At 42.6% G+C, this 9849-nt stretch overlaps 1 long non-coding RNA gene across 1 annotated transcript in view; it reads right to left on the bottom strand.

The window, feature by feature from the left end:
• Nucleotides 1-1965, bottom strand: part of LOC125284796 — a 160630-nt gene extending 158665 nt beyond the window's left edge. Inside the window, exon 1 of the long non-coding RNA XR_007191937.1 lies at nucleotides 1756-1965. This is a non-coding gene — a long non-coding RNA (uncharacterized LOC125284796). The remainder of the gene's footprint in view (nucleotides 1-1755) is intronic.
• Nucleotides 1966-9849: the final 7884 nt, after the last annotated feature.

Genomic DNA, 9849 nt, shown 5'->3' with positions numbered 1-9849 from the left:
AGTGAATATCCCACGCTGACCATGCAGAAAAATAGCCCACAACATCTCATTCCATTAGACTCGCCCACAATATCAGTGGTCAACGTCAAAGTTCTTATGCTAATCTGAAGTAGGCTACCAGGCTATGGCATTAAGTATGTTACACTTCAATGGCATAATAAAGGGAGACATGGCGACATTTAGGCCTTCGCCAATCCTGCGCAGAACGATATTAGGCTATCGACTGACTAATAATGTTTGGATCGTAAGTTTGCTTGTCATCGGGGGAATTCATTCGGAGACGAGCAGATTAACTAATATTGTACACAAACAACACCGTAATAACGCAGCAACAGATAGCCTACATACATGGAGATTAATTGGCCGTTTAACTGCCATCGACTGGATTGATGAACTTACATCGTCAAGGCAGCTGTTGACAGCCTCACCATCTTGCGAATTAACTTCAGCTCTTGCAGGGCGCCGCTGCAAAGTCGGTCGTTTGACCTGGAATACCCTCGTCGGCAGCTAGGCAGAATCTGTGATCGCCCAGGATTCTGATCGCATGTAACGAAATCCCTGATCTATGGCAAGCTAGGAGGGACATTAATGTCACATTTATTCCCACTCAGTTCTGCGCGACCATGCAGACCAGCGAAAAACAGTGGTGCTCCAGTGTTCCAGTTTATAGCTCCGAGTGAACAGTGTCGTATTGTTTCCCTTTGCCACTTGTTAATTCGCCATTTGAAGAAGAAAGCGAATAGCCTATTTTCGCGTCCTAAGGTAGACAGAATGAGCAACCATTTAAAAAGCAACCAAACGTCTACCCCGTGCACGTTGAAAAAGTAAAGTTGACTACGTAATGGCTCTACGTCCATATCAAGCAGCAAAAGCTAAAGCATGTAGGCTACACGCCGTCCTAAAAATCATTGCTGTTTCAGACAAGCTAGGAGGCTAGAGAAATGAATTAGGCCATTAGTCAACTAGAGATAGGCCTAGGCTAACATGTTGATTATAATAGCACAATCATAAGCCAACGTGAGTGGAAGATGGCATAACATGTAGGGTATATTTTCAGAAAGCATGGCCATGACTATATTTCCTTACACAACCACACTATTCGTGAGGTGTTGCCTATGTTGAAGAAACAAAACTGGGCCAACAAGCGTGGCTTCAGAAGTTTCATTTCGTTTTAGAAATGTAGTCAGACCAAGACAAGTCAAGAATTCTGAACTGTCCATGCAATCATCAACACGGACTGTGAAGTAGCCTACCCAATGATTTTAACGCGTTCATGGCTGGCCGCGTTAAAATAAAACAAAAATAAGACACATCGACACCAGGTTAAAATAACATTTGGACCAAAAACATAAGTGAACTTAGTAAGTCATAGAACAATATGTTAAATACAACTACATACGCATTTGTAAGCGCAAATTCTTGGTCGCCGTGAACATTTCTGTACACAACCGAACCCCACAGCTCATAGGCTATCTAATAGCGTGTCAGTTCCGTTCGCTGCAACCATGATATGAAACGGATATCAAACGTACCGTAAACTTTGACTACATCAAAACAACTCGTCAATCATCAAGTGCGGGTCTCAGGCGTCTGTAGCAAACGGGATCTCAGAAACGCAGATGTGTCTGGGTCATTTGCATTTCTGTACATCCATCCCGGAATTGTCTCCCAACGCTGAACCGCGAAAAGAAGCTACACGCATTTACATACATAAGCTAGCCTACTCACACACACAATGACACACAAACGACTCACCTCAGGGGCTGGGAACCAGTTCTGGCCAACACAACAACGACAGTAATCCTTCTCATCGGGAGCGGTGAGAGTGAAGCTCTACCTGCGAGCGGCCAGACCGAGCTGGACGGCTGCGCGACGTGGCCTGAGATGACCCACCCGAACGAGCGCGCGAGACTCGTAAGCAGATTACGGACTTCAATATGGAACCCGTGGCTACAGCACCCCGACTGTTCGCTACGGGGAATGAGCGAGCGAGCTTTCGGAAGAACTCCCCCTGACACAGTTAGGCATGAATTCTAAGAAGGGCGCGTTACTCAGAGTTGTTAGGTTGGTTAATAGCCTATTGTAGCCTACAATTGGTTTATTGGTAATTACTTGGTAAGTCAGAATTATGTGAAATTTAAATAGGCTAATAGAAGCATGAACAAACGTGTGTGACTTGTGCCAATTTGAATGTGTGAATGACTATTGTATAGCCTACTTACAATATAAGGTAGGCTATACAACCTATTATTATTATAGGTTGTATAGCCTACTTACAATATAAGGTAGGCTATATAACCTATTATTATTATAGGTTGTATAGCCTACTTACAATATAAGGTAGGCTATATAACCTATTATTATTATAGGTAATATAGCCTACTTACAATATAAGGTAGGCTATACAACCTATTATTATTATAGGTAAAGGCAACTATAATAGTAAAGAAGACATCAGGAAACAGTCACACAATTGGCATGGTCAGTTCCTTATGAGAGCATGTTAAAAATGTACACCTAAACCAGGCTATAACAGAGAACTGGTCTTATGTTGACACTGGCAAACACTTTTGAATTCACTACATAAACTCTGGCCAATAATTGATGTGTTGAGTACAAGGAGATCACTAACTCTCTCTCTCTGTCTCTCACTCTCTTTCTGTCTTTCTCTCTCTCTCTCTCCCTCTCTCTCATTCACACACACACACACACATATAGCCTAGACTGATTGCTCGTACTTTGATCTCAGTGTCCAGAGTGCAGCTGTGGTCCAGGTCAGGTCCTATAGAGCTGGAACACACACACACACTCTCTCTCGCTCTCTCTCTGTCTGTTTCTCTCTCTCTCTCTCTCCCTCTCTCTGTCCCTCTCTCTCAGCCACACACAAATACAAATATACACCCATTCACACACACACACACACTCTCTCTCCCTCTGTATGTGTCTCTCTCTCATACACACATAGCCACACACAAATACAAATATACACCCATTCACACACACACAGAAAGAGAGAAAGAAAAAGATTAGGAAATGTCTCAGATCTACAGAGAGTCACCTCCACACTAACAATACTGAAGTGTGGATTGCCGCTTACTAAATCAACGTGACTTTGCAAACAGCACCTCACAGCAGCTCCTGTGGGCTCCTAAAGCTCCTGCTCATTTCAGCTCCTGTGGGCTCCTAAAGCTCCTGCTCATTTCAGCTCCTGTGGGCTCCTAAAGCTCCTGCTCATTTCTCATTTCAGCTCCTGTGGGCTCCTAATGCTCCTGCTCATTTCAGCTCCTGTGGGCTCCTAAAGCTCCTGCTCATTTCAGCTCCTGTGGGCTCCTAATGCTCCTGCTCATTTCCCACCACACACACACACACACACACACACACACACACACACACACACACACAGGTCATTTCCCACTGCACACTACACACACTACACACACACACACACACACACAGGTCATTTCCCACTGCACACTACACACACACTACACACACACACACACACAGGTCATTTCCCACTGCACACACACACACACACACACACACACAGGTCATTTCCCACTGCACACTACACACACAGGTCATTTCCCACTGCACACTACACACACACACACACAGGTCATTTCCCACTGCACACTACACACACACACACAAACAGGTCATTTCCCACTGCACACTACACACACACACACACACACACACAGGTCATTTCCCACTGCACACTACACACACACACACACACAGGTCATTTCCCACTGCACACTACACACACACAGGTCATTTCCCACTGCACACTACACACACACACACACACACACAGGTGTCATTTCCCACTACACACACACACACACTCACACACAGGTCATTTCCTACTGCACACTACACACACACACACACACACAGGTCATTTCCCACTGCACACTACACACACACACACACAGGTCATTTCCCACTGCACACTACACACTACACACACACACACACAGGTCATTTCCCACTGCACACTACACACACACACACACACACACACAGGTGTCATTTCCCACTACACACACACACACACACTCACACACAGGTCATTTCCTACTGCACACTACACACACACACACACACACAGGTCATTTCCCACTGCACACTACACACACACACACAGGTCATTTCCCACTGCACACTACACACTACACACACACACACACAGGTCATTTCCCACTGCACACTACACACACACACACACACACACACAGGTCATTTCCAACTGCACACTACACACTCACACACACACTACCAGTGTTGGGAGTAATGTGTTACAAAAGTAATGTAATTACTGTAATATATTGCTGTTTGCGGTAACGCGGTAATGTAAGGCATTACAAAAAAATTGGGTAGTATTTTACTTGGTACAAACTTCAGTAATGCGCGTTACAATGCATTTTAACCAAACATTAAGCGGTGTTTTGTTTTGATACATATTCACAAACACCACGGCGAGAACAACAGAGGAGAAAAAATCCGAGCAAAATAGTAGAACGTTATCTCCTGATACTGGTTGAAGATGACTTTGGCTGCAGCAGACTCAAGTCGGACTCTATTTTGGGATGGACATAAGCCCACGCTCATTATTTTCAGCTTGTCAGAGACAAGGATATGAAGAACATAATAGTTAGTGCACTTTGTGTCTTTTAAACGAAAGATCTCACTATGCCTCATGAAATAGCACAAGTCATTTAATGAAACATCTAAAGTGGTGCCACGCTAATCTTTTTGATTCTTGATAAAACACAAACTATGCTGTTCTAGTGCATGTCAGCTTTGAGCTGTGAACTGGAATTAAAGAGAATAAAGGGATAGAAATGCAGAAAAAAGCTTGTGTAGCCTGGCAGTGCCACCGGGCCCCACCACGCCGCATCACGACACTATGAAGGGCACCAAAGGACAGAGGGGCACCCACATGTAACCAATGAATAGTAGTTTTACTGCAAACTGCGTTTCACTCTTCATCAATAACGTTTACAGTGTCAGAATGCACCATGGTACATGCAAGTTTGATACTTTTTGGGTTCTCTCAATCTCCACCACGTAGTGGAATTGGTGGGTCTTCAATAATTTGCTCATAATTCACTTTTATTTGCAAAACGAAATGTGAAGCAACATGTCATTGCATACTTTCCAAAGCAATGAAGGCTGCTTAAAACAACTTAACATTGTGCATATTATTGTTAATATTGTGCTATCAATGTAACTCAACAAACAAGGCTTGTAAACAAGAGCTGGCAAAAGGGCATTATGAGAACGTAAAGATCAATGCTCTTAAAGTGACAGTGCACCATTTATAAGAAAACAGCATTTCTTCAGAAATTAATGTTTAAAAACACACACTAATGGTCTGTAAATAATAGACCTTTTAGTTTACTTTAGGTGTTTGAGTTATCATTTAAATGTCACTCACTCAAAGCCACTCACTTAGGGCACCGAAAAGCCACCATCTTGACATGTCTTTATTAAGCTTTGATTTACAATATAGTAGGCTCTCTATTGATTTTAATGAGCAGGCCTAGGTTACAGTATTTATTACAGTATCACAATTTACCAGACTTTTACCTTTTGTCGGTTTTTAATAAAATTCTGACTATGATTGTTCCTTGTATTACATCATGAGCACTGCGCCTATTGCATTCTACTGTTGTTAGACTTAAGCCTAGCTCAGTCATTATGCTATACCACATCTCCATCCATTGGAAGAGCAATGAGCTGCATTGAGCGTAATAAACTGCATTTAGAATGGCAAATCCATATTTCTAGATATTTTGGTGAAAGTAACTTAAAAGTAATGCAATAGTAGTGTAATACCTTACAATTCAGAGACAGTAATATTATAATGTAACAACTTACTTTGAAATGACAGTAATAAGTAATGCATAATGCATTACGATTTTGAAGTAACTTGCCCAACACTGCACACTACACACACACAGGTCATTTCCCACTGCACACTACACACACACACACACACACACAGGTAATTTCCTACTGCACACTACACACACACACACACACACACACACACACACACACACAGGTAATTTCCCACTGCACACTACACACACACACACACACACACAGGTCATTTCCCACTGCACACACACACACACACACACACACACAGGTCATTTCCCACTGCACACTACACACACACACACACACAGGTCATTTCCCACTACACACACACGCACACAGAGGATGTTGTGCACAGAGGGGAAATCGGCCCCACCCGTGTCCAACGGCGTGTTTTCAGACCCTCCCTCTCTCCGTGCACATCTAGTGTATGCTGCGCAGCGTGGACACACAACTCAGACACACTCAAGGCTGTACCTGGAGCACCGTGTGTGTGTGTATGAGTGTGTGTGTGAGTGTGTGTGTTTGTGTGTGTGAGTGTGTGTGTGTGTGTGTGTGTGTAAGAGTGTGTGTGTGAGTGTGTGTGTTTGTGTGTGTGTGTGTGTGTGTGTGTGTGTGTGTGTGTCTGTGTGTGTGTGAGTGTGTGTGTGAGTGTGAGTGTGTGTGTGTGAGTGTGTGTGTGTGTGTGTGTGTGTGTGTATGTGTCTGTTCAGCAGGAGCACCGTGCTGTTTAACTGCGCAGTCTGAGGGCCTGTTCTTGGGCCTGCTCTGGGCTCCTGAGGCACACACACACACACACACACACTACACACACACACTACACATACTACACACTCACACACACACTACACACACACACACACGCACACACACACACACACTACACACAAACACACACACACACACACGCTACACACAAACTACACACAAACACACACACACCAAGGATTAAAGTTCTCCGTCGTAGGACGGATTTCCGTCAATTTGATTTTAGAAATGTCATATTTGAGATCGATGCAGATCCGATGAGAAAAAAATAGGAGGGGGGGTATATCACCTTTTCTTTTCCTTTTTTTAAGGCAACTACAAATATTAAGTCCGATGAATTAATGTGTGTGATGGTAAATGTTTAAAGACCTAATAGTGTCTCAATCAGTGACCGCTCAAGAAGATACGTCAGCCATGAGTTTCGCTTTGTTTATATTGTAGCTACACGCTTGTCTCATTGGCCTGGGGCATTTGCTTAAAAAAAGAACACGTCTGGAGGACTAACGGTCTAAAAGTTGGATTATAGTGACACAATCGAGACAGCTGATGAGGTTGGCCAACCCGTTTAACTTTTTTGGATATGATACATTGTGAGCTCTATGTGCGAATTTGGAGACTGTGTTCTTTCCCTGCATCAATGTAGACAATTTCTTACAAACTCTTGTCAGGGGAGGTCATTCAATTTGGGTGTCGCTATGACTTGAACAGACGGCCTGCTATGCCACCCGATGTATCCTATTATTGTTACAGTTTTTAATCAATGCAACTAATAATATGTGTAAAGTGACGCAATATAAACCGTAGCCTATGCAATTTATTATCCCGTCTGTTATGACATGTACAACAATGTTTTTCACAATTTGCGGTAGGTTTTGCGGAAGGTTTTGACTGAGTGTGTTAACATAAAATAATAATACTGTCATCATCGCGAACTGTTGAGTAAGGGGGTCAGTCGTGTTTGTGACGCACAGACAGCCTTGTAGCCTATTTTGCTTAGGCCTTCACATTTAATGACAGTAGGTTGTGAGTGTATGTTGACAAAAAATAACCATGCAATTAAAGTAGTCAACTTTAAACTTTGCTATAAAATATTATTAATTTATAGCACAAAACCATGACCAGTAGGCCAACCAGAACCCGCGATATTAGCGCCATGATTTTGTGTCGTCTATTTGGCAAGGCCACTAGCTGTCATGGATGCGTTGTTGCTAAAGGAAGGCACAGGTGTCATAAGTTAAAAAATAAATGGAGATGGGCGGCTGTTGGAAACGGGGGAGAACTACAAACTACGTTTATCTATGGCTGACCGTTTTTGCGCTCAGAAAGTAGGCTACACATGTTCTTTCATAGCGCAACACGACCTGTCCCTCACCATATCGCAATCTCTTGTCAACCTTATACAATCTGATGCTGAAGACAAAAGCGCCCTCTCCAGATCGTTATCAAATGCGCAGACCTCCTGCATGAGCACACACAGTATTGCTGCTCATTGGAAATCTGAGTTGTCTGTAAAACTCAAAATTACCACGTTTTCATTAAATGCGGATGAGGCAACAAATGGAAATATGAACAATATCTCAAATGTTCTGATTCATTACTATGATGAGGAAATGGGAAGTCTTGCAAACTTGATTTTATTCTTTTATTTATTATTTTATTAGATTAGATTTTGGGAAGTCTTGCAAACTTGATTTTATTATTTTATTTATTATTTTATTATTTTATTGGATTTCCTTGCAGGTCTAAGCCCTCTCTGCTACCGGTCTCCATTGATGGGGTCAATGTCGAGGTGGTGAGCACCTACAAGTACCTGGTTCTCCACTTGGACAATAAACTGGACTGGTCAGCCAACATTGACGCACTCTACATGTAAGGGCAGAGCAGGCTGTACTTGGAGGCTGCGCTCCTTCAATGTCTGCAGCAAGCTCCTCAGGATGTTCTACCAGTCTGCTGTTGCCAGCGTCCTCTTCTATGCTGTGGTATGCTGGGGAGGAAGCACAAAGAAGAAGGATGCTGGGCGACTTGACAGGCTGGTAAGGAAAGCTGGCTCTGTAGTGGTAGCTGAACTGGAGTGCATCATGCACTTCACTATCTGACAAAAGGACCCTGAACAAACTGATCAACATCTTGGACAATGAGTGTCACCCACTCCACAGCACTATTGTTAAGCAGAAGAGCCTGATCAGCTGGAGACTTCGCTCACTGCCTTGCACAACAGACATACTGAGGAAGTCATTCATCCCCAGGGCCATTGAACTGTTCAATGCATCACTTAAAAATAAAGGTTAAGTATTCAAATGACTAAATATGTTTAGCAATTAAGCAGATTAATAGTAATTATGCAGATTAAAAAATACTATACATTAACTGTACACTTTATATGAATTTGAGGGTATGAAATAGAAACATATGAAATAAGCCATAATTTTCCATGTGTGTGGAAAGAGTCAAGCAGAATCTAGGATGCCCACTGGTGTGAATGATGACACTATATTCAACATTACTGATGATGTCAAGGTGGTCTGGGCCCCCAAATCAAATAAAATGTTTAAGAATTATCGAAGAAGTATCGAAATCGCTATTCTTGATGTGGTATCGGTATCGAAACAATAATTTTGGTATCGTGACAACTACACTAGTCTAATTTATTGGAATATGCGCAAACAATACTTTGGGTTTTCGCACCGGCAGCAATGATTCAACATAATCAGTTGAAAGGAGAGGACAGCACATCATGGGGAAGTGTTGTTTTAATTGTCATTATGGATTTGATCTGGTGTTTTACAACCGCATAATGGGTGTGATGTAGGTCTTAATTTTCATGTAAGTGGTCTTAAAAAGGTCTTAAAGTCTTATTTGGGGTGGTCAAACCTGGGGAAACCCTTTAATGGAAAGAAGATACTGAAGGCTTTTTTGCCATATTGAGTCAGCTTTACTTTCTTGTCCATAACTTGTCTAGGTTATGACACATTTTATTGTTCTTTGTCTTTTGGACAGTGCCTGGTGAGCTCGAACAACAAGGCTTTGAATCAGTTTACACCAGATTTGCCCTTCAATGAGACTGTGTGACATGTTCCAGCAATATTTGTTTGATGATGGTAAACGCACACCTTGTGAGGTGCTCACGATGGTAAATAAGACTTGAATTTAGAAGAAGTGTCGTGGCACACTCAGAACTTCAATATACAG

The sequence above is a fragment of the Alosa alosa genome, chromosome 20 (genome assembly GCF_017589495.1).
Source record: "Alosa alosa isolate M-15738 ecotype Scorff River chromosome 20, AALO_Geno_1.1, whole genome shotgun sequence".
NCBI lineage: Eukaryota > Metazoa > Chordata > Actinopteri > Clupeiformes > Clupeidae > Alosa > Alosa alosa.
The sequence above is the reverse complement of the archived record's forward strand: the minus strand, read 5'-3'. Positions and strand labels throughout refer to the sequence as shown.